At 44.2% G+C, this 26,318-nt stretch overlaps 1 protein-coding gene across 14 annotated transcripts in view; it reads right to left on the bottom strand.

Annotated features, from left to right (window-relative positions):
- RBFOX1 (RNA binding fox-1 homolog 1) overlaps positions 1-26,318 on the bottom strand; it is a 1,985,071-nt gene that overhangs the window by 337,336 nt on the left and 1,621,417 nt on the right. The gene's annotated exons all lie outside the window — the stretch shown is intronic.

Genomic DNA, 26,318 nt, shown 5'->3' on the forward strand with positions numbered 1-26,318 from the left:
TAATTTCATTCTCACAACTCTCCCAAGGACGTATTATTATCAGTTCCAGGGACACGTGGGGAACGAGGCTCACACTAGCTGGACGGCTCACTCCTGGTCCTACGTGTGTAAGGGGCAGGCTGCAAACACAGTCTCTGATCACACCACCATTCCCACTGCGGTGTTTTGTTCTGTCATAGAACTTCATGTGCCTTTAAATTAAAAAAAAAAATTCTTCGTCTTTGAGCTTTCTATTGCTGTATATTAATATGCAATCTGTTAATAAGAGATGACAACCTGTACCCAGAGTTTAAAGGCAGAGCTAATCTACACTAAAACTACAGATGAGAAATATATTCTAGCCAATGCCTGAAGTCTGATGTTTCAACATATCCCAAGGATTGTCTGGGACACTGGACACTTTACATGCTAATAGATAAACTTGTGTGGAATTGCATGAATTGAAATTATACTGACTTGGGTGTCCCACTTAATAGCTGTGTGAGGTTCAACAAGTTGCTTAGCGTCTCTGGACCTCAGTTTTCTTATTTGGGAAACTGAGATAATAATAGACCTCACCTCATAGGGTTCTGTGACAAGTGCTTGGCGCCATATCATGGCGGATACAATACAAGATGTGTAAAAATATTTGCCCTTCTTATTTTGGGTTTCCTGTCCTTCTACTGATGGCCGGTACAGACACACCTCTGACTTCAGACTGAAGGTGCAGGTAACGTTCAAATTGTCACTCGTCTCATCGTCATATCAGGAGAGCACGTGGGCGTGTTGAGAGTTTCACAATTTTGAGAGCATGAAGTGAAGCCAGCCAACTCATGCTCAAAGCATAGAGATCATTAAAAAATCACCTTCAAACCAAACATCTGCTTGCCACATTCCACCTCTAACTCGAAACAGGACTCGGGATATAGATTTTGTCGAAACTGGGAGAGCTTCAGACACTGCAAAACATATTCAACTATTGGCTTTCTCTAAATCCAAATGTCAATTCCCCTCCCTTTAGATCGCCAAGGTGTTTTTACACTACACTAATTTTAGTTGCTTGATTTAGCTGCATAATTACATTTCTAGATAACGACAGCAGACAGTGTTTGGCAGAGAATTCAATTATTTAAGGCTGAATTTTGGCCATCTTGACAAAGTTTCTCTGTAATTGATTCTCAGGTATCAAAGTGGACACGTCGTTACAATTCAGAAAGCTCCAGGAACAGCTGCGAGCTGACCCCTCTTACTTAACAGCCTGATACTGTTTCTAACTTTAGCTTTTGACTCTGACTTTCAACACCGCGCTTCTGAGAAGTTACTGGGGAGGACAGTGGCATTGCCATGAGACAGCTTCCTGGGAGGGGAGAGCTCCTCCTTACCTTGGTAAGGCCTGGGTCAGATCGGATTATGTCTCTTTGGTGTTACAAAGTGGAAAGACCCTTGGACCAGAAGCCAGGGAACGTAATTCAGTCACAAAGGCCAGAAATTTACATGCTGAGACTTGAACATAATAATGGAAGTGACAATTCTTCACCAAGACTGCTCCAATGAGCAGAATCGTGGGAATGTTCTGGAAACTGTAGAGTTACATAAATACAAAAGATTACTATATTTATTACTATATATTATTTTGTAAAGAACCTGATGATATATTTCAGAAATATATTACAGGCAGACCTTGGAGATATTACGAGTTCGACTCCAGACCCCTGAGATAAAGTGACTATCATCATAAAATGAGTCCCCCATTTTTGCTTTCCCACAGCATGTAAAAGGTGTGTTTACACTGTACTGTAGTCTATAGTCTATTAACTATACCATAGCATTATGTCTGACAAAAACTGTCTACTATGTTAATTAAAAATATGTTGTTGCTAAAATATGCTAACCATCATCTGAACCCTCAGCAAGTTGTAATAGATCCGTGGTCACAGATCACCATAACAAACAGATGAAGAATGAAAAGTTTGGAACAGTGAGAGAATTCCAAAATATGACATAGAGATGTGAAGTGAGTGAATGCTGTTTCAAAAAATGGTGCCCATAGACTTGGTTGACACAGGGTGGCCACATTCAATTTGTCAAAAACACAGTACCTGCAAAGCACAACAAAATGAGGTCTACCTGTACATAGGGACATACAGATACATCCTATATCCTTTGCAGAGGATTTCTTTTTCTTTTTAAGAACTCCATGATACAAAAATGTTTGCTGCTCCTGTATAAGGATTATCCCTTTTCCTCTCTCTGAAAATAAGGCTAATTGTTTTGTGACTCTTTTCCCTTGACTGCCAGGAAGCTCAGAGTCCATTAAGAAGTTCAGCTCTGTCCATTTTGTTGGCCTTTACTGCCCTCATATTTGTGTTTTCATCTTCCTGTTCCCACCACCACCACCTCTAGTCCTAACTGTTGTTCACATAGTCTCTGATTCCGACTTTATGTTTAGCCATTACTGTGGTATGTGATTGTAGTAGTCACATTTGTGAAATGGCATAAATTGAATGTATCCTTGTTTCAAACCCACCCCTAAAACTTTATGAAATAACAAAACATAAAAATAAATAACAACCACTAAGCAAAACCATCTAGTATTACTGGGCTGTAACTCTTTCCTCTGAGGTCCATTCCCTCTACTGAAAAAGCAGGCACCATGTTCTGTGTATCTCTGCTCCCCAGCAGCTCATGGAAAATGGTTAGCTACCCTATGTCTAGTGGGTGAGTTAAGCTCATGGTATTTTGCAGGAACTTAAAAAAATGTAGAATAAAAAAATAAGGCAAAGAACAGGGGTGATCGTTCGGGCAGCAGCTGGGAAATACAGGTAGGGCTCCGAAACGGACTGAATTCAAATGAAGGGCCATGTATGATGACTGCTTTGGCCATTACAAGCAGGGAATGGCCAACCTGTTTCTGTAAATAGGCAGATGACAAATATTTTAAGTGTTGTGGACCTTCTGCTGTCTGTTACAACTACTCAAACCTCTGCCATTTTCATATGAAAATGTTTACAGTATGTAAATGAACTCTGGAATGTGAATTTCCTATAATTTTCACCTGTCAGGACATATTCTTCCTCTGATTTTTTTTTCCAACCATTTGAAAGTGTAAAAACCAATCTTAGCTCGAGAGTCGTACAAAAACAGGCCACGGCCCAGCTTTGACTCACAGCCTATGCTTTGCTGACCCCTAATTTAGAGCATATAATTTATCCAAACTTCTAGAAGTCAGACTTCAATGCAATAACAGGTGTATATACTGCTTTTTGGTTTCCTTCTGCTTCTTCACTTGCTTCTTGTCTTTCTGGTCACGTCTTTGGTGCCAGCTCTGTCAATCATCCCCGTCTTAGAGACTTCCATCAAGACCCTTTGTTTTTCTCAGCCTGCCCTTGATAGTTCCGTATCGTCCATCCTCCCTCAAAACAGTTCTCCCATCTTTCTCCACCTTCCATGACGACACCCCCTTCTTAGTAACTGACCTCTCTTTACCTTTCCTAGATTCAGGTGGGTCCACTCAGGCTGTGAGACACTGCATCCCCTTCCCCAGATCCTCAGAGCTAACACGAGGATGACTCTGCCCGCCGCCAGCCCTTCTGAGCGGCAGTCACCCAAAGTTTAAACACCCATATAAGAGAAAGAAAGAGGACACAAGGGTTGGCTGCAGGTTGGGAAAGGGGACCATTGAGAGAAGACTGATTTCTGCCTTATGGATTCCATTGGCCAACAGAGCCCACTGCAGCCTCATGGACCAGATCCAGTTCATAGACAGGGATGATGATGTTGATGGTGGTGGTGGTGGTGTTGGTGGTGGCGATTTGTCTGCATGTTATAAAAAAGAGCTAATATTTTTAAATGGAGGCGTCTCATATAAAATATAGATCTGTAATACCTCTTGAAAGCCTGGAAGATGTAGAAATGTTGGGGCACATTTCCTTGGACCAACAGTCACCAAAGTCTGGGCAGGATCTGCCTCCTCCCCAGGTCAGGAGCTCCCCCTGAGACCATCTCTATCCGTCTTTACCTGCGTTCTGAAAACCAGCCAAATGTCACTTACCGCTCATCGACCATCAAAACAAAACAAAGCAAAAAGCATAAAATAGAGTGTTTCTCTGACAACATTCATGGTACTCCTTACCTCTTGGGTATTAATAGTGGTTATGTCCTAAGATGGATTTATGCAGATTATTCATTACCCAAACCTCTCCATCCCCAGGCCAAGTTGGGTGGCAGAGAATCTCTTACAGTTTTCAAGGCCCTTCACAATATTCCTTAGCTTTACCTTTCCAGATTCATCCTGCAATACACACTGTCCTTCCTTCTACAAATCATTCTTCTCTGCAAACCACACTGGCAAGTTGCCTTTGCCAAACACATTTATGAATCCAAGACTCCTTACAAATTTGCCTGCTCTGCAGAACTGCCCTTCCTTCCTCCCTTCTTTCCTTCTTCCTTTTTCTTTTCTTTCTTTCTTTCTTTCTTTCTTTCTTTCTTTCTTTCTTTCTTTCTTTCTTTCTTTCTTTCTTTCTTTCTTTCTTTCTTTCTTTCTTTCTTTCTTCCTTCCTTCCTTCCTTCCTTCCTTCCTTCCTTCCTTCCTTCCTTCCTTTTCCTTCCTTTCTTCCTTCCTTCCTTTCTTCCTTCCTTTCTTTCTTTCTTTCTTTCTTTCTTTCTTTTGCTTTCTTTCTTTCTTTCTTTCTTTCTTTCTTTCTTTCTTTCTTTCTTTCTTTCTTTCTTTCTTTTTCTTTCTTTCTTTCCTTCTTTCTTTCTTTCTTTCTTTCTTTCTTTCTTTCTTTCTTTCTTTCTTTCTTTCTTTCTTTCTTTCTTTCTTTCTTTCTTTCCTTCTTTCTTTCCTTCCTTCCTTCCTTCCTTCCTTCCCTCCTTTCTTCCTTCCTTCCTTCCTTCCTTCCTAGGTCACTGGCCTAGGTCAAATGCACATTTTCTGCAAAGCCTTCCCCACTACCCCAGGTAGAGCTAATTGCACCATCATCTATGTCCTAAAATCACGTTCACATTGTATAATAATCCTTTTAAGTGTGATGGCTCCTTCTAGAAGGTAGACTGGCTCAAATAAAGAAGCATGCCATTCATTCTTGCTTGCCCAGTGACTGCAATGATGAGTAGACAAATGAAGTTCCCCAAAATGCTGCCTGAGAGAATGACAACTGAACAAATGCTTTGGACAAAGCGAGCAAAGCTGCATTTACACATTGTGGATGCAAGGGGTCTCCGGACAAAGGAGAATGACAGATCTCCAGGAGACCTGGGGGCATCTGGGCACAGTAGAAAAAAGCATGAGTTTCATAGTGGGAGAGTCTGGGCTGGGATCCTGGCTCTGTCACCCTTTTAAACATTTGATCTGGGACGACATGCTTAGCCCTGAGTCTTAGTCTCCTCAAGGGCAAAATGGGACCACACCTGTACCTTCTCAGAGGTACGCTGTGGCAGTCAAATGACGGGCTGCATAGACTGTGGGGAGGATGTACGGGGCCACAGACCAGCTGCTCTGCACGTTAAAAACACCTCCTTTGTAACCCTAGCAGAGGACGAATCCAGCCAGGGAAGTTACATCCTGGAAAGAGAACACACATTCCCAGCCCACTGGTTTCACTTAACAGGTGTAAGTGAAGCGGTACGTGGAGACCTCTAACAGGAATAACAAGTGCTTAATAAGCACCAGTTCTCACTGTGGCATTACTCTATTGTCTCATTGCCCAAGACTTCCACCAGATGCTAGCTGTGTGTTCTTGTGCAAATTTCTTAACTTCTCTGTGCCCCAGAAGTATTATCTGTAAAATAAGAATATGATTAGTAACCACACCTCATGAGGTGTTCTAGAGATTTAAATAAGAGTCTTATACAGCTGGGGGACTGGCTCAGAGCAGACAGTGGGTGTGGGTAGTTGTCACAGTGATAAGGACATTAGCAGCCACTGGTTTGAAGGATCAAACCAGCTCAAATCAGACCTCCCCCAAACCAGGAGCATCACAAGTCTTCCTCCCTTCAGCTGCTAACTAGTTAAATAAAACAGTGCTTACAGATGCTACCTGCTGTAGGAACTTACCACCTTCTTCCAGATTCCAAACCAAAACTTAAGACAGAGGCTAAGGAAGATGTGTGCGTAGCTTCTGTACATGGAATGTACCATTTTGAAACCAAAATATGAGCATTTCAAATTCAATTGAGGCTTCATGGGGATAAAGAAGATAGTGCCTTTGAAACAGGAATAACCCAAAGAATCCAGGACACTGGGTCACCCTACCCAATAGTATCGCGTTCCCCCTGCCCACCAAAAAATGGTTTTGAAGATGTACCGAGAAAATTCCAGTAAGCCCTGTAAGTGAGGACGCTGCTGAGTATCATCAGAAACGAGAACCCCAGTGGTGGAGGCAGCACCGCGCCCCTCTTGGATCATTAAGTGCTTCTTGACCTGATTCTCCTCTGAAAGCCAGACTGACTGGCTGAATGAGCAAATCTAAGAATATCAACCCTGCACATCATCTCTGCTGAGATCAACAATGCTTCGGGAACCGACCCCTGACCTGTCTGGGGATGAATGGCAACTGGGTTTGAGAATGTGTTGACCTTGCTAGAGGCAAACAAATGCTCCCTGGGGACTCTCAGAATGGGGGATGAATAATCAGCCGCTCCCCTCGATTGGGCTTTGTGCCCTCCCTGCAGCATCTGCCTTGTGTGTGGCAGGTCCCTGCAGGAGCTGGGTACAGAGCCCACTCCAAATAGCACAAATATCCAGGACTCAGAACTAGGCCTTTCTGCCCACGCCCCATGCATGCCCTCTACTCCCCGGGAACGGGCCGAACCATCTAAACTCGATACGCATCCCTTTCCCCTGAGAGCAGAGGCGCATGGACTGGCATCTCCCAAAGCGAGCTCTGCACCATAGAAGCCTCAGGAGATGCTCTATTGTAAAAAGAACCCCATGGCCATAGAAGTGGGAGAAATTCAGCTTGCTCTCTCTCCCACTTGGGATTCAAGACGCCAAGCATAGTGAAGCCCCCGAGAAGTCCTGCAAGGAAAAAATAACAGAAACCTGTTTTACCTTGTTGGATGCAGACATTCTCAAACTTTTTTGATGACCATTCATCCATCCATCCATCCATCCATCCATCCATCCATCCATCCATCTTGCTATCTATTTGACAATCTGGCTATTGAGAATAAAAAAATTATACAGTCGCTGTGCAAAGTTCTTTACTGCTTCTCCTTGTCTCCCTCCTCCTATTACTTCACCTTCATCAGAATCTTTGTGAATATCCCACCATTATCATCACCATCGTCTTCATCATCACCATCGTCTTCATCATCACCATCATCATTGTTGTGACCATGTATCCAATGCTTACTTTGTGCCTAGCCCTGCACTAATTTCTTCACATGTTTTCCCCTCTAAATCCCTATGAAGTAGATTCTGTCAAGTTTATTACATCACAGACAAGAAAACAGAGGCACTGAGAGGAGAAGTAAATTGGCCAAGACAATATAGCTTGAAAATGACAGAGTTGAATGGGGCTGCAGAGCCACGGCTCCTAACAGCTCTGAGAAGCCCTCTTTTGGCATGTGACAGTCATGAACAGTCATCTGCGGAATGATGGCCTGGACTAAACTGAAGCTGAGAGCACTCCTTGTCTCCTTTACTCTAGATTCCTCACTGCATCTCAAATGCTCTAACTGCCAATTGAAGGCAAAGCAAGACAAAATCAGAGCCAGGAAAGATGGATGGACAAGACTTGAAGGTCTGGAGGAGGGCTGGCCTCTCCCGCCACCCCATCCTACCACACTGGGTCATCAGGGAATAGGGAAATGCCTTCCCACCAAGAGAAGGTCCAAGGCAGCGGAAATGGGCTGGTCATGTGGGAACGCCAGCAAAGAGTGACCGTGGGGAGAGCAAAAAATAGGAGCATGTGATCCAGGGGAAAACACCCGAAAGAGATGACCCTGTGACCTTTCCCTGTGATGCTGCAGCACCAGCCCATCCTCCAGGGCTCTGCCTCCTTGGGCTTTCTTGTCCTTGGCCTTTTCTCAGATGAATGCCTCCTCAGGGAGGGGGGTGGAGGTGAAACAATGGTTCTTAACTCTCAGTTTTGATGCATGGACCATTCTGAGAGTGTTGCCCTCATTCCCAGAAAACTGCACATGACTCACAAAGTTGTCCATATCATTGCAGGGAGTTGATGGCCCCTCTGAAATTCATCTGTGGACCCTTGAGAGGCCTCAGAACCTCCATCAGATTTTGAAGTAAGAAGCCAGTATGTGCTATGCTTTTTTCTAAAGAAAAGCATGAACAGAGTCAGAATCCCTTCAGGCAGGCTCAGAGTAACAATTCACATGACTGTTGTCGCACGGAATCACGTTGACATGCTTACCGGCACCGTGTCTTCGAGGATGTGTACCTGCCACTCAAGGAACTGTTGCCACAGCTCAGCAGGCATGAGGTTTTCAGGAAGGCAAGGAGGTCAAACAATTTGGAGACATGCTAAGGTTTTCCATATGGTAAAACCAAGTCAAACACTAAGAAATCCAAAACACACACCTTGAGCCCTCGTGTCCGATAAGGAACAGTCATCCTAAGATAGGGTCTGCCGTCTTTCAGATGAAGTTTTCACTTCCAGCTTAAGACCAGGAAACGGACAACATCAAACTAACGCGTAGGTGTTAGGCATCAAAGGGCGCCCACCCAACCTGGTACTGGGGGGGAGAGTAGAGGTAGGGAATACGCGCTTGTGTTGTCAGAGACCATGCAGCCTAGTCTTGCAGACAAGACAGAGGCAGGAGGGACCCAGAACCAAGCCGTGCCAAGCTGTGCAGCTGCGTGCCTAAGAGGATGAGCCAAGGGGCTGACCACTGCAAATGGTTTCTCCACCATGTCACGGCCAGGCAGCTGTGGCCACAGAGAGCCTCTGACAGGTGGGCTTTTCAACTTCCCAGATTAGCAGTGCCCTTCTGGGACACTCCAGGGATATCAAAGGAGGAACCACCCTGAGTGACCTCATTTCCTCTCTGATTCTTACATTACAATCTATTTTTACATATTTTTGGAACAAACTGTATATATCATTTACTATTTGCCAGACACCTTCTAACTCTTTTATCTGTTAACTCATTTAATCTTTGTTTTTAAAATTTAACTATTGTTGATCTACAAAATTGTGTTAGTTTTTAGATGTACAGCATCAGATTCTTTTCCATTACAGGTTATTATAAGACATTAAATACAGTTCCACGTGCTATACAGAAAAGCCTTACTGCCCATCTACTTTAGATATAATGGTATATATCTAGTTATCTCATACTCCTAATTTATCCCTCCCCATTCCCTTTCCCCTTTGGTAACCATAAATTTGTTTTCTACGTCTTTGAGTCTGTTTCTGTTTTGTAAATAAGTTGATTTTTATTATATTTTCAGAGTCCACATGTAAGTGATATCATATGATAATCTGCCTTTCTCTGCCTAATTTACTTCACTTAGTATGATAATCTCTAGGTCCATCCACGTTGCTACAAATGGCACTATTTCTTTCTTTTTTATGGCTGAATAATATTCCATTATATATATATGTGTGTGTGTGTATATATATATACATATGTATGTGTATGTATATGTATATGTGTATGTATATACATATACACACACCCCAAAACTTCTTTATCCAGTCATCTGCTGATGGACATTCAGGTTGCTTCCATGTCGTGGCTACTGTAAGTAGTGCTTCTATGAACATTGGGGTTTATGTGTCTTTACAAATGAGATTAACTCATTCAGTCTTCATAACAATCCTATAATGTAAGTTCTGTTATTATCCCTGTATGACTGGTAGGGAAACTGAAGCTCAGAGAGGTTAAGTAACTTGCCCAAGATCACAGAGCTTGTGCGTGGTAAATCTGGCTCCAGAGTCAGGCACTCCCCTGCTATGCTGCTTCTTCAGGAAAGACACATTTTTGGAAAATATATTTCTGCTGGTCTCCAATTTGACTAATAAAAAACAAACATTTTTATTATAATAGCAATGTATCATATTGGCTAAGAACTCAGATACTGGGCCCATACTAAGCTAGTTTCAGATTCTGGCTCTGAAAATTCCTGGCTCTGTTACCCTGAGCAAGTTACTGAACCTTGCTGAATCTCAATTAATTCACTTACAAGTTTGAACGTAATATTACTCTCTTTATAGTGTTCTTTTGGGGAGTAATCTAAATAATGTAGCAATGCACTTGAAATATTCCTGGGGCCTGAGTCCACTTGAGTGTGTAAGCGTGATTCATGGCGGTTATATGATAGCATGACTATCTCCATTTACACCAATGCTAGGCATCTAAGTGACTACTCACTCATCACTGGTTGACCCCAAACATCCCAGTTCCATGAATCAATAAAGCCCCACATCTGCTTAAGCTAGTTTGAGTGGGGTTTCTTTCCCTTGCAACAAATAGATTCTGGGCTAATTCAAAGAGTCATGGTAAGAACAGAAGATACACACACACACAGTGCATAAAAGGGAGTCACAGAAGACATCTTTTGCTTATTTGTGTAAGCAAACACTTGTACAGAACTTTCTAAGTGCCAAGTACCATCCTAAGCACTTTAAAAACTTTAACTCATTTAATCTTTGGACAAGTCTCTGATGTTGACGCTCATAATAGCCCCATTCTCTGGATAAGGCAATGGAACTCAGACAGCTCACATCACTCATGGCTAGTTGAGTGGGAAGGCCACAGCCAAAGCCATGCCTGTTTGATTCCAAATTCTACTTCTTTCCCGCTGCATGCATCCCATCACCAAGGATGCTGGTGCATTTGCTAAGTAAGGAATCCAGGAAATCTGCCATGGAGCTGGCACTGACATTCAGGACCCACATCATAAACCTTGCCTGAGTCCTTGCTGAAACCTCTTCTGAGCCCGAGTTAAAAACTGCATAGATGATGAACAAGAATTCCGAAATATCCTTCCAGAGAGCTCCCACTTCTGCAGAGTCATGCCAGCGCAGATTGCACAATCTCCGAACCATATTCAGACCCAGATGCAGAAACACTGACCTGAAATCAACCTACCACCATCCACATCTTCTTTTCCAATACCGTTTGGCAGAGGGAGCCATTTGCCCCTTACGAATGCATATACAAACTTATTGGGCTGGGTGGTTTGTAAGTGTTCATTTTTATGCACACCCACCTATCACAGATCTGAACTCAACAGGTCGGCATTCTATAAAAATATTTACTGTGTTCGTCTGTGTCTCCCCCAGTGATATTGACTTGAGCCCAGCTTGGAAATTCACAGATTCTGGGGTGGCTACTTGCGTGAGGACTACCACCCAGCTCTCACTTCCTTGGAGACTTCCAACTCCATGGCCAGCCTCAGAGACAAATACTCCTTTAGGACCAAAATAGAACCAAGGGACAAAAGGGAACTGAAGGGTTTAAAATTAGGATGAAAAAGAAAAAAAAAAAAAAAGAAACCTTGGCACTAGAGTGGCCTCCCTTAACTGCTTGAAACTTACCAACAATGCCCAACTTTTAGTATGGTTTTTCCCCATATGTTCCCACACTCCCACTGGGACCTAACATTTGCAGGCGCTATTTATCATTCTGGCTAGTGGTGTGTTCATCTGCCTACCTCGCTAAGCAGCCCGCGTTGTTATTTTTATAATTACTGGGAGTCTTTTTCATGTTGCCCTCTGCCAGAATCCCGGCTCACCACACACCTGTTATACTCAGAGCACATGGAGGGATGGGGGTGGGTCTGGCAGTGGAGGAAAGGGGAAGACGGCCTTCCTGCTCACTATAAAGCAAAACCAAGAATAATGAAGCCGTTCATTATCTTTTTTTAAAGTCTGTACTGAGGGCCAGTTTGTTAAGTGACAAACACTCTATATTCATTGAAGAGTTTGTTTACTAGAACAAATGCTATGCTTTTTTTAAAAAACAAGTATGAATTCCTTTTGTCATCCTCGTGACGAACAATGAGTATCACCACCCCCATTCTACAGATGAGAAAACTGAAGCAAAGAAAGGTTCAGTAATTTGCTGGTGGGCACATAAGATGTCAGATCTGGACCCAACTTAAATCCAGGTACTCTGAAACTACTCCACTACACTGCATTCTAATCAGCATGAGTGCCATCACCAACCATCATCATCCCACCAGCACAACTCCACCACCATCTCTATCGTCACCACTGTCACCAGCACCGCCACTATACCACCATCACCGTCACCATCGCTACCTCCATCATCACCATGACCACCATCATGACCAGCATCCACAGCAGCATCACTGCCTCCACCACCACCACCATCAGTACCGACACGATCACCCCTGCCATCACCATCACTCTCTCCATCACCATCACCATCACCAGCACCTCCACCACCACTACCCAGAGTGAAAACATTTTCTGTGCTTTTATTGGCCAGGGGCTGTGCTGGCTGTTATACAAATAATCCCATGCCATACTCATGACAGCCTTATGTTCTTGCTATCACCTCTGTTTCAAAAACGTAGAAACTAAGCTTCAGAGAGGTTAAGAGAAATGCCCACTTTGCTGGTCAGAGGTCTATAAGATTCATAAAGTTTTCGGATTCGTAGCCAGTTTTGCCTGACACTGATGGGAATGCACTTAACTCCTGGGCTCCGTCAACGGGAGATGGGGGTGGAGGCATTGCCCACTGGACATTTCATCAAACTAGCGCTCCACTCCTCACCCGCCATATTTAGGAGTCTGCTGCTGAGATGTGAGAGGCTACCCTGCTGACCCGGGTGTTATTTTTTGTGGTAACTCTGCTACCAAACAATGTGTGAGACTAGCCGGTGAGATTTGGAGCTCTGGCCCAGTAGAACCCAGGGAGCTTTGGCTGGAGATAGGCTGAAACTGGCCTGTAATTCTCATTGGTGAAGCCCCGTATATCCCGGGTTGGTTCCTCCTGAGATACTACTGTCTTCGCCCAGGAGCTCAGATGCCCCCTCCAGAATATTACACGTGTTCTCCTTCGGCTGAACACCAGCTGTAGGGGATGGAGAAGTGTCACAAAGATTATCAGGCTTGTTTCTCAGAACTTTTACTCCTGTCCCTCTCTTGTGTCAAATCCTAATCTCAGTGATAGTCACCTTGCATCTGAATTATTGCAATGGCCTGAGAACCTGCTTTCAATCTTGTCCCCCCTCAAATCTATTCTCCACAGAACAGCCAAACTAGTCTTTCTAAAGGGTAAATTCAATCAGAATTGCTCCCTGCTTAAAGACCCTTGATGTTATTTTTTTTTTCCCCTTTTGGTTTTTCTTGAATCAAAATCCAACCCCTATATCAGTGCTTTCAAACCCCTGTGGTTGCTGGCCCTTCTCTGCCTCTTTCGCCCCCTCTCACTGTCCTCCAGAGTCTCGGGCTTTTTCTCAGCCCTCCTCTGAGATCACCCAGGCGTGGGGCAGCCTTTCCTCTCACTCTCTGCCTTGGCGTCCATGGTCTCCCCATCCCCACCTCCTTGTCCACCTCCTACTTCATCTGAGCATCAGTGCCACTCCTCAGAGAGCACTCGCTCCCTTCACCTCTGAAGCCAACACTTACTGTTCCCTGTGGACTCTTCTTTTAGACCATTTATCACACCTCGCAATCCAGACTGATGTGGTGATCACTTCTCCGCAAACTTGTAAGCTCCGTAAGGCAGAAATGAAGTTGGTTTCCTTGCCTACGTGTCTTTAGTGACTAACCCAATTTCTGCGGCAGAGCAGAGGCTACGTAAATATTGGTTGAGCGAATGAGCGCGTGAATTAATTATTAACCAATTACTTAAGTGAGAGAATGAGGTCTGATCTAATCAGCACGGGTGTCACCCGCTTTGCTGGAGATGACTGGGTAAGTCTCTCATAAATAGATCATGAAGTATGAGGAATATTCTACACATGGTTAAAAACAGCCTTTCTCTTCCCCAACAGTATCGGGTAAACTTTCAAAAGTCTGTCTTACGTGGCAGCCGATAGCTGTCTTATGTAATGTAGTAATTGCTGGCTTGAATTTAAGACATTATTTTGGAGAGTTGCTCTTTTTCTAATCTAAAAAGTGAAGGACCCATCCTTCATATTAACACATCATCTTCCTGGCATGCTACATGATTAAGGAGGAAATGCGATTTTATTTTGGGGGGAAATTGATATTTCCCACAAAGCCAAGAAGAGCTATCAGAATAAAAGGATGTTCATTTGGGTGAATCACCAGCTTTGCACAAATCCCAAGTGCTAATTGCATAATGGGTCTCGACAAAACACCATAATATGGGTTCGGCTGGTTTCTCTGTTTTCGGCTTGAAAAATAGATTGTTTAATAACCCATCAAAGCTATATGTAAACCAAGTAAACAGTGGAGCAGATGTTGACTGCTGTCTTGTGCCTCGTAGACGTAATTAAAGACAATGAGACACTCACGAATTCATGTAACAGAGGACAAATGCAAACACACACAAAAAAATCAGTACAATACAAGTGTACACTGCATTTGCTGGACACCTGCTTTCTTAGTCCAAAACGCTGTATCATATTTCCCCTGATGAGAAGCGTTTGGGACGTTCTTTATTTACTTATGTAAACGTGTACATTCTGTCCTCCACTTTTCAAGAAGACGAGACAGTAAAAGGTAGTCTCTTCAATTGAATTTGTTTTTTTCAATTTCTTTACTGCTGACTAAGATCCTGGACAGCTTCAAAAAAAAAAAAAAAACCCCACATTTTTAATAGTCTCACAAGCATAAACATTAATATGAAGAAGTTAGCCAAAACTTTCACATTTATACAAGAAATTAAAGCCCTCATTTGGGTGGGGGTTGATTGGGGCTTTATTCACTTGTCTTTGCATTCATTCCTTCATGCATTATTTAGGAATTCTACTAAATTGACATGTTTATTTGCTAAAAGCCTTACATCTCTCTCTCTTTTTTTTTTTTTTTTTTGTAAGTCAGGCACATTTCCCTAAAATCAAACTTTCATCTTATATGAAAAGAAGCCTGTTGGATAGTACATTTAAAGTATCATCCTAATTTTCTAAATAATCTGTTTTCCCCTTAAACTCCTACTCAGATCTCCGTTAGCTGTCAGTTCTACAGGCGAAGAAATAAAACCACACACAAAATGAACTGAACGATACAACTCAGAGAACGCAAGTGTAATCCAGCCCCTCCCCAAACAGGAGTTTTTCTCTGCAGGTATCTTGAAAGAGGAATTGAGGGTTCCAAATAAACCACACGATTGTACCATGTTTTCCCTTTCAATCAGGAAAAAATAAAAAGAGGGCAATTAAAATCAGCATCCTTAGCTCACTAGGCAGGAGAAAGTTTCCTAGATCCAGAAGCGTCCATTCAGAAAATAAAATCCTCATTCACGTTCAAAACTGAGCAAAATTCTTTTTTTTTTCCTGTGAATAACTAAAAAATAAATTTAAAGCCTCACAAATCCCATTGTTTAAAGAACACATGGATTTCCTATTGACTTGTACTGAATGGTGATTCCGCCTCCAGGAGCCCCGCCATCTCCCTTGTCTGCTGTTTTTGATGATGTGGAAGGAAGAGGGGGTTTTCTAATGTGATCTGCATCTCTTTATGCTAATAAAATGGTGTCAGCCCATTTTCACAGACAACACCATAAAGCACAGACACCAAATGGGAAACAAATAGGGCCGTGACGCCACAGCGAAACAAACCAATCGCCCCTGAAACACCTCAGACAGATGGCAGCCCCTCCTTCACTCATTCTTTATGGAAAGGCAAAGGAAATGTCCCTAGGTGAATCTGATGAAACCCACAACCCACAAACACACACACACACACACACACACACACACACACACACACACACACATTCTCTCTCAGAAGCTCAGGAAGGTTGTACAGCTCTAAATCCTTCTGATTTATGAAGCAGCCAGCACTGCACTGAGCAGAGCAGCGTGGCCAGCCCAGACCCCAGTCCCAGAAATTCCTTTATGAACATGACCAGGCCCCACAAGTGAACAAAAGCAGCGGTGCGGTGCGGGGAGCATAAATCATTAATATGGGGCCGGGCACTGACTGCATTTCCTGTGTTGTGTGGAGAGCTGCTCAGCACAACGGGGACTTGGGGGACTGGAACTGGCGGTGGAGAGATGCACTCCATCCTTCTCGGAGCCTCTCCCACCAGCCCCCCTCTCTCTCTCCTCTCGCCCTTCCGGAGTCTGACAGCCTCGCTGTGCGTTGTCATTTATTCGACAATAACCATAACGACTTAAAAATAAAATCGCCAGGAGCTTCGAAGTTGAGAGATCTCCGGACTCTTTCCCTTTTTGACAAGTTTTTGCCTTTAAAAGGGAAGAGGAATGAGGGCTCGGTTAAGTGCAGAGAGGTGACCGAGCAGAGGCCGGGGTGAATCACGCAGGACCAGCAAGGCCAGGGGGAGGCTGTCGGGGCAGAACAGAACAGCGCTGAGAAGGCTGGCTCTGGAGGGAGGCAGTCTGGTTTTGCATACGGGCTCTCCCACCCAGGCCTCTGATCTGCGTCTAAAGAAACAAAATTATTCCCATCGAAGCCCCTGGAGGCCTCTTGTGAGGGATTAAATGAGGTAATCCATGTAGAAGGGCTGAGTCCTGGGCTTGTCTACCCAGCACTCCATAAAAGGTATTGATTATTTCATTGTTTTAATTATTTTATTATTATTAGCATCATCATCATTGAAGCTGGCTGGGTTCCTAAACGATCTTATAAGCAGCACTCCTCCTGCTTAAAGAGGAGTCTCACTTTTTGAATGGAAACTCCAAAAGGAGATTCAAAAAAAAGAAAGAGAGCGAGAAAGAAAAAAAAGGAGAGTTCTCAAGAATCCTGTCACATGTTCTAAATGGAGACCCCCAGTGGATGGTTCTGCCATTGCACCCTGAATAAAAGAATTCCTCCACCCAAACCCTCCTGTTTTAACTGTTCATTGCAAACACTTAGGGGAAGGGAGGGGAGAAAGAGAAAGGAAGAAAGCCAGAAAAAAAAAAAATTGCATAGCTTTCTACAGATTATTTGGATGAGAGAACCTGTCAGGGAGTTTAAGTAAAGACGATGGATAGACCCAAAGGTAAGCCATTTGCAAGAGGTGTTTTGTAGATCCAGAAACTCCAGGAGTGGCCCCGATGAGAGTGATGTGACGCTCGGCTCGGAGTCCACGCTTCATTCTTTTGCTTCAGAATAAAGAGGACAAGGTGGTCAGGCAGCAGCAGGACACACATGGTCCCTTCTCACAGGACAAATCCAGGGTCTAAAAATGCACGTGTCCGCTGGACAGCCCTTCCCGAAACTGGGGCGTTCTCCCAGGCATCAGCCGAGTGCCCAGACACCACCAAGGCCCGGAAAGACTCCCCCGGACTCTCCCAGATGACAGTCTCCCCTTTAGCAGGCACCCACCCTATTAAAGCTTATGGGACTGAACTTCAACGGGTGCCCAAGTCCCTCGCACCACAGAATAACGACAATTCTGAATAGAAATAAATGAAGCCCCTGCAGTGTGATTCTGTCAGCTTTTGAAAGTAAATAACTTTGCTACTGACAAGAGCAAGACAATTTTTATTTTCCCTTCTCCTGTCACGGAGCATTAATTGAGCTGTGCGGCCACATTACAAGCCTACATCACCAGTGGGACTGATGGTTGCCAGGGGGAGGAGGAAGAGACAGGTAAGAGGGACCACGGGACCTGAGAGACCCCCTCCTCCCCTTTCCCTCATCAGAAATTGATGAGAAGCCTTGTATCTGTGTCCTTGGCATGGCGTGGGGGCATATATCACATTGATTTGGGGAAAAATGGAAAATAAAAATGTATGTTCAATAAACAGCTTCAATCAAAGGATGCTGCTTTTCCTTAACATGTGCATTCATTCACACTTTGATTCCCTCTTTCATTTCTTTGATAAACCTCTCTTGGCCACTCCCTGGGTCCCAGGCACCATGCTAAGTATCAGACTTGATCTTCCAAAGAAGAGTATGAAATAGTTGTTCTTAGTCCTGTTTTTTCAGAAGAAGCAATGAAACCCCCAAATCCAGTTGGGTCAATCCCGTTGGGTCAGCAAATTGAGTAACAAGAGTTGAGATGAAGCCTTTAGCTCACCGCTTCTGTCCTACATACAAATCGAGAGACACCAGTTTTTAAAACTCTGCTTTGCAAAGAGCTGACACCAACTGGTTCTAAAGTCAGGTAGGTTTCTCATCAATTTCTGAATCTTGGAAGACTGTTGAGATGGACACTTGGATCCTGCAAAATGTTGACCTCACCTTTCCTTCTGTTTTTTTTGGTGCCAAGTTTGCTCACTCTTGGAAGACTTGTCTGCGGGGGACACCCCTTAGATTTCACCCCCGCATGAGAGCAGGGCTCACCCCATGTCTGGACTTAGGTAGAGCCACAGAAAGCAGAACCACCTAAGGGAAGCATGGGGATACACGCTGTTGTTCTTGATAAAGGGAATCCAGTCCTCGAGGTGAATCCTGGGCAAACATCAAATGCCAAAAAAGAAAAGGCTCATTAAGACTAACCCTTTTGTGCATTTACTCATCAGTCCTGGGAAATCTGAAGCTCTTAAATCCTACAGCTGCCTGTACTTTGTTCCATAGCTGCAAAGGTAAAAAAAAAAAAAAAAAAAAGAAAAAGAAAAAAAAAAAAGTCATTACATCCCCTGGAACATACACTAACCTTCTGAATGCTTTTTTCACTCTGGCTTCAATTCCTAATCTTGCTTCTGTGTGTGTTTAACCACAACATAAAGACCAGGATGAAAACAGGGGGAGGCTGCTCCTTGCCTAGCGCCTGGCTGAGTGTCAGAGACCACAGCACCCCCTCCCTGGCCCCATCAACTCAAAGCCCCTCCACACACGGTGGACATTAAATATATGGCGATTTTCCTCTACTGAGTCCTCTGACTCTGCCCTGGCAAAGGGGAGAAGAGATGACACCAAGATAACCAGAGTCTGGCTCTTTGCAAATCAGGTTGGGGAGAAACGGGCGATCCCAGGCCAGGCAGGGAAGAAGAGTCCTAGGAAATCCAATGGACCACACCAGCGTTAGCCAAAGTGTGGTACTGCACTGACTGTTCACGAGACGGCACACAGATGAACAGCTGAATGGACCTTCTGGGAGGACAGGGGGGCTTGGCTTTGCTTCCTGAAACAATCTAGAAGATCAGCTGGTACCTAAGAGGAGTTCAATAAACGGAGTGAACAGTGAACGTGTGAGTGAATATACATTTCAATGTACAAATATTTCAATGTATAGTGGAAAAAAATTATTACAGCTGTAATTTGATGGGATTTTTTTTGATTCGTTGAATTATGTATTTATTTTTGGTTGGGGCAATCTACTTTTAAGTTCAAGATAGAAGTCAAGTCTAAAAAAAAAAAATTGACTAAATGTCAACAGTGCTGATGAGTGAATTGGCAACAATTAGGAAGGCGATGCTTGAAGGACTGAAGTTTGAAAAACACTGGATGGACCACATTGATTGGTTTTCGGCATCATAAGCCCACTCCCTGTGGAAGCACCTCGATGAGGTTGTGAGAAATTCCAACAGGACTCTTGGTACGTTATAATTAATGTCTTTCTTACAGCTTCCGTCAAAACCATCTCTCCACCTCCAAGCCCCAAACCTGTTTCCACATGTCCCATGGGTTTCTCCAAAACTCGGGAGGGGTTTTATCTCCTTTGTTCACTGGGCACTCATTTCTGTCCTTCCTCCTCATTTCAGTATGGCCCCAGCGGATAACAGAAAGCCACGTGCTATCCACAGAGGCTGTAACACTGGCAGGTGACCCAGATCCACCACTTACTGTCTCCCTGTGTCTCTTACACCCTCTTCTGCAGATAAGGCAGATGCGCCTGTCCTTCCCTATTTCTGAAACACCTTTTTCAGCTCTTCACATGCCCAACGCTCCCTCATCCTGAGGGTCAGGAAAATCATCATCTTCTTTAGGAGACGCACACTGATCCACCCATAAGATAAAGCCCAGCAACCAGGGGCATCACCCTGTGCATTTCCTGCCCAGCACCCTCCCTAACCTGAACATGCCTCTCGATTTACTTACTTCCGCATCATCTATTCTTTTACTAGAATGTCAACTCCATGGTGGCAGAGACCCTTCGTAACTGATTGATTATGATATCCTCAATGCCTGGAAACGATGTTTTCTGTGGCCAAGTGGAAGAATGAGTGAATAAATGGATGTGTAATTGTATACATCTGTAAAAAGCAGTGACAGTCACTGACGCTTGCTTATAAGGTTCTGGAAAGTCCAAATGCACTCATTCATTCATTCCTCATTTTTCTTTTAATTAAACAACTACTATGTACTAGACTTTCTTCTAAACATTGTGAGTAGAGTAAAAAGAGAATGAAGGCTTCTCTACCTTCACGTTGCCTACAGTCTAACAGGTCAGAACAAGCATAGCAAAAATGCTCTCTAAACAGTCCGGAGCTTAACAAATATAAGAAACGTAAATGAACAAGACAGCGATCAGAAGTGGGATCGCAGGCAATAATAGAAAGTAGTCGTCTTTTGCTCTTTCTTTCAGCCAAGCCCAATCAATTAGGGCCACGATATGCCGAGACCAGGAGCAGCAGTGAAACCCCCTTTCTCCAGGCCTTTTCAGGAGGCAGAAAGTTCCAACCACACAAGCCCTTTCCTGAGCCTACGACAGGCTCAGAGGTGGAAGTGGGAGAGTCCTTTAGAAAGCCCCCGTCTCTGACAGCTCCTCCCTGCAGGGGCGGCCGGTAGGGTCTCTGCTCACTTCCCGGGCTCGTCTGCACTCAGCATGGTTGAAGGGCCAGGGCCCTCCTGAGCTATTGTGCCTGAGAGCTGACCTTATATGACACAGCCCCTCTGAACGGGGGCCAGGCGAGGCAAGCCACATCAGGCACACAGCCACAGACGAACACTCAGCCCTGCAAAGTTCTCTCGGGCAGCGCCCAGAAATAGGAAACTTTATTGATGGATAGAACTTTCTTTGCCTTTCTTAATTGAATTAAACAGCACACTGGGACACCTCTCCTCGTCCATTAAAAAGGTCTCTGCAGATGGGGCAATTACGCCCACACTTTGTCAGCTCTGCTTCATTCACAGGGAGTCATCTCCCGCGCATCCCGCAGCCCCTTAGGCACGGGCGGACCAAACTGATTTTCTTTACAAGGCTGCAATTTCTCTTCCAGAAGACTATTATTTGCCTGACAAACTACACTGTTTTTATCCGGCCAATATGAATAAACAAGCATTATGTTTTCTCTTGGGGCAGAGAGCCTGGTTAAATGAATCAGAAAACCCTAAAAAAAGATTGTGTACCCTCAGTCCATCAGCCACTGGACAATTACTCAAGGGCCAGCTGTAAGGGAAACAGATGGCGTGAGCTCTAATAACATGGGCTTTCTCCACTCACTCGGGCAGAGGCAGAAGCGGCCGGGTGTACGTTCTGACACAGAAACCGCCACGAAATGGCAGGCAGAGCTGTCGAATGGCGCGGGACTCGGGGCCAGGGACTAACGGATGCTTACGATTTTCAGGAGTGAATGTTGGATGAAATATTCTTAAGGCAGAGGCAGTCCAAGTCCCGCTGCAGTCAATACCCACTCCCCCATAGATTTCTAAAATGGAAGAAACAGAGGGGGAACCCCAGCCCACCTGAGACAGGAGACTTAGCTGGCTGATGAGAGCCCAGCGATTCACGTCTTTCCCCCTTAATTGGAAAAATCAGAGAAGCCAGGAAGATCGGTTAATTAACCAGTTTATGACATAGGATCTCTCTAGACAGAGGGACCTAGGCCCTAGCAGAGAGTCACCCAGCCCTGGGAGTGTGTTCATCCCGACCACTTAAATTCCTTAAACAATTCAGACGTGAGGATAATCTATCCTAATTTCTTTTCTGCCTTATCGATACCATCGACTTCCCCCAATCCACAGCACGATCTAATAAATCAACACGGGATTAAGCCGAGAAGAACGAAGGTGATAAAATGCCATTTGGTCCCCTATAAATCATCAGATTGAGCAGCACAAGGTAAGTAACTAGAATGAGAATTGAACTCTTCAACGCAGCCATAATTGTTATGGCCTCCCTAACGTTCCCCAAATTTATAACCGCGGCGGGTACATGGAGGTGATTCCCCCTCCTACAGCCTCCGTGTGAGAGCCCACCTTCCCGGCGACACTTACGTTCCCAGATCCACTTTCTAATTAAAGACAGAAAGGGTTGATATGCAGGTTTCAGTTCAACTGCTTTCGATCTGAAGACGTCCACAGTGAGCAATGGCTTCATTTACCAGGAATTACCCTTTGCACAAACCACTTCACTATTTAAAACAAACCACATGGATCATCATTAAGTGGGAAAAATGACCAATCCTGGGGTATTGACGGGGGCATGGCCCACTTTGGAGGCCCCCTTCCCCCCTTCCCCACTTTTAACGTGGATTTTAAGCATTTGACTTGTTTTAAAATTTAGGCTGATAAAAAGGTTCTGAGTGAGTAGGATTGGACAGATGAGAAGCTTTCTTAGAACAGGACTGGGAGACACTGATGGTGGTTTAGGAGAAGGGAAAACGAAGTTAATATGCTACTTATCCCCTTTCAGGGAGTTAGAACTCAGCGTGAAACAGCTCTGGGGGAAATCTGGCACGCAATGTGCGTCAGAAAACAGACCTCGTCTGCTCTGTTCGTAGCCTCACCACACCTGACCACGCCATGACCCTTGGTATGCTCGCTGTGACTTAGGATGGAAATCAAGCATCCGTAGATTTGTTTGTTACGAACGTGTGTGTGTTGGTTTTCTATTTGTCTATGAAAAAGAAAATGCATTCTCTTTCGACCCAGCTCACAGTAAACCGCCCCCCCCCCCAATTTGGAATCTGTATTCAGAATTTTCCCTCAAGGAAGACTGTTTCATTGAATACCTGCTTTGGAATTCTGGGCACATTCTGTACTGGGGAGGTGTGAGTCTGAATTTCACCTGGGGGAAGACGATTCACCACCAAAGAAGATGCCAAACAGATCCACTGCAGTGTATCAAGAACAGAGGCTGAAGGAGGAACTTCCCCTAAACAGCAAGATTGAAGCCAGCTGCTACAGTGCTCACCTGTCCCTTCCACTGAAAAATGGTCCACCATCACAAGATACATGCTATGTCCTGGAGGTATACAGGTGTTACAGATGTGGCTATACATGCCTGCGATGACATCACTGGATTCCAGACCTAGGTGCCAGAAGGACTATTTGACATTATCCCATCTTACAGTTCCAAACTGTAGTAACATCTCCAGTGTTAAAAGAGGGGAGAAAAAAAAACAGACATTTTAACTGTAAGAAAATACTTATTTAAAGTAGAGTTACTGGGAAATGTAAATCAATGAGATGGAATTAGTCAAATAATTTAAACACCGAAGTCACCTCTTGTTTGGCTTGAATAAAGAAGTTCTTTGTGGTAAAAGGGTTGTGTCATTTGCACTTGGTCCTTCAGGGTAGACTCGATGCTTGAGGTACCCCAGCTGACTTTTACTTTTATGAGTGGTTTTAGGGACAAAATTGGGAGGGCTTAGGAAGAGAGGTTGGATGTCAAGACTGAGGCAAAGAAAGCAAATGATGAGGTAATTTTCCTTTGCTATTGGATGAGAAACGAGCACTGTATGAAACTTCATTCCAGGAAAATATATTTCAGAGACGACTCGATGGCCCCTAATCAGAGTTTGTGTCTTTATAAAACAGAATGATAAAGCCTCCAAAACAAGACAGTTGTGCTTTAATTATTTTCTTATGTAATTGGTGACCTGAATGACAAAGACTCCTGAAATATGCTAATTGCTAAATAATAATAAAATAAGAGGTTTCCAATGAAGGTGCCATTGATCATAGATCTTGCCTGACCCGGCCATTTGAGCAATGTACCCCGAGAGTACAGGTTAGCCCTCTGGTCATCAAAATTAAACAAAGATACAGGAAAACCTATAGATTAACAGCAGACGGAAAACACAGTGGCCTTGCGTGGACGGAAGATGTGCAGATTGTATCGGCAAGTGGTTTGTGGAGACTGAAGTGATCCATTTCACACCTTTAATCGGCCAATTGTCTGGACTGCCTGAGACGTCTCCACAAACTATCATGTCGGCAATGGCTCGGAGAGATGACCTGCAGGTATGGCTCTCCCACCCTGCCAGTGAGCCCTGAGCAAGGTGGGCAGTATGGCTGGAAAACCTGATTCTCAACCAGACAGGCAAAAAGAAATGTCTGCTTGCACTATACTTCAGGCATTTAGTGAAACTCAGAAAAAAATGCACACATGCACACACACACCCCACGGTCTGACGTGGTATCTCAGCTTCACCTTATCAACACTTTCACTGAAAGCATTGCAAGCTTTTTCGGGGGTGGTAGGGGCAGGAGGTACATTCCAAAACACATTTCAAAACCCACCTCCGCCTATTGTCGTATGGAACCACTATACTGATTTAGTCACTTCTAAATATTTGTTATGGCTGCCAGCATTCCCTTTGAGCCTCCCCTTCCCAGATTAAGCGTTTTTTTCCCTCTTGGGAGAGACTGCCCTGCAGATGTTGAAAACCCCTACGTTCATCCCACATACTTGTCCTTTTTGTTGCAAGAATAACCTCTCAGTCAAAGTCACTGTCTTCTTTCCTGAGTTGTGCACCCCCCCTCCCCCAAAGCAAACCAACTGAACAACCTAGAAGGAAGGAACATCAATTTACTTTAAAAAGAATAATGCACAAAGATACTGTGAGAACGCTGAATATCTACAGCATTTTACTTGTCAGGAAACGCTGCTCAGATTGATTAATAAATAACAGAAAAGAAGTGAATACTGGAGGCAAAAGATCACCTCATATTAATAATTTGATTAAATTCAACTGAGGCTTAGTGTCTGCAGAAAAGCTCATTAGGACACTTTTCTGGTGGGTAACTGGTATAAAACACACACACACACACACACACACACACAGAGGCACTCACAGCACAGGCACAGAAATGGCAGAAGTAGATGAATCATATCATATGTTACCAGTGGCTCTTGGGAAATGTTTCCTGGCACAATTTACCTAATGACAAATGGAATAAGACAATATTTGAAAGGATAAACCAGTTTGTTCCTAAGATATTAAAACCACGAGAAAGAAAAAAAAAAAAAGCCTGTTCTCAAAAAGACTTGAAGCAGAAAATAAGCCTAAGAAACATTTTTTGGAGGCAACCAACTTGATAACAAATTACCCAAATGTTCAAAACAGAATCTTGACCTTTTATGAACACATAGATTCCTATAACCCAGACTGAAACTGAGGATCTTTGGAGGAGGCCCCTCAGAACACTTGTGAAGGAAGTTTAGTCAACCACAACTACACATAGTTAACGCAGGGTAATCTTGAAGGAGTCGATAGACAGACAGATAAAAAGACTACAATCGCGTTAACTCTACATAGAGCAGAACGGTGGTCCTGGGAAGGGAGATGGATTCCCATTTGCATGTCAAAATCCTTCCTTCTCACTCTGCCTGCTCACCTCCATAACCCCTGCCCAGAGAGGCAGAGCTGGGCTGTTCCCCAAGCCCAGGAACCAACTTAGGCAGCAGCCCTACCAGTAAAGAAGGAAAAAGAGACAGAAGGTCCGAGGGAAACAGCCAGAGAAAGACAGAGAGAAACACAATGAAAGATTCTGAAATATACACAGAATAGAAAATAAAACACAATCCCTCAACAAGACCTTTAAGGGGGAGTGGAGGAGAGAGAGAGAGAAAAAAAAAGCATTTATACATTCCAACAAAGACAGCATCCTAAACCACTCGCCTTCATCACAGCATTGCCAGTGAGTTTACAGGCAGATTCTGGGGTTGACACGCTCCAGAAAAACCCAAAGCCTTGGACCCCAAGCGTACTGAATATAGCATAACCAGACAAACTTAAGAAAACAAAAAAATACTCAGCACATACACACATACACATAAGCTTTTGCACTCCCAATTAACATAGCTGAATTAAAACTCCAGGCACCCAGATGCCTCTGCAAAGATTCAAACTCTTAGCATCAAAGAGGTCTTAGACTCAGATCGCCCCTGGACGCACTGACACAGGAAAGATGCGAGTAAGGAGAATACAGTTTGCAATTTTGAACTCCCGGTACCCAGGCTCGGAACCTGGCGTTCAAACTATCCAGAGAGGTGCAAAAGCAGCTGGGCGCGGGGTGTCCGGGTTCCACAGAGAACTCGGGGCTCCGATCCACCCCTCCCTCGCGTCCAGACGCAGGCGCCCCCTCCCCAAACCCATCCAAGGTACCAAAGCGCATCCCAGCGACGACGCGGGTACCGAGTCCGCC

The sequence above is a fragment of the Camelus dromedarius genome, chromosome 24 (assembly GCF_036321535.1).
Source record: "Camelus dromedarius isolate mCamDro1 chromosome 24, mCamDro1.pat, whole genome shotgun sequence".
Taxonomy (NCBI): Eukaryota; Metazoa; Chordata; class Mammalia; order Artiodactyla; family Camelidae; genus Camelus; species Camelus dromedarius.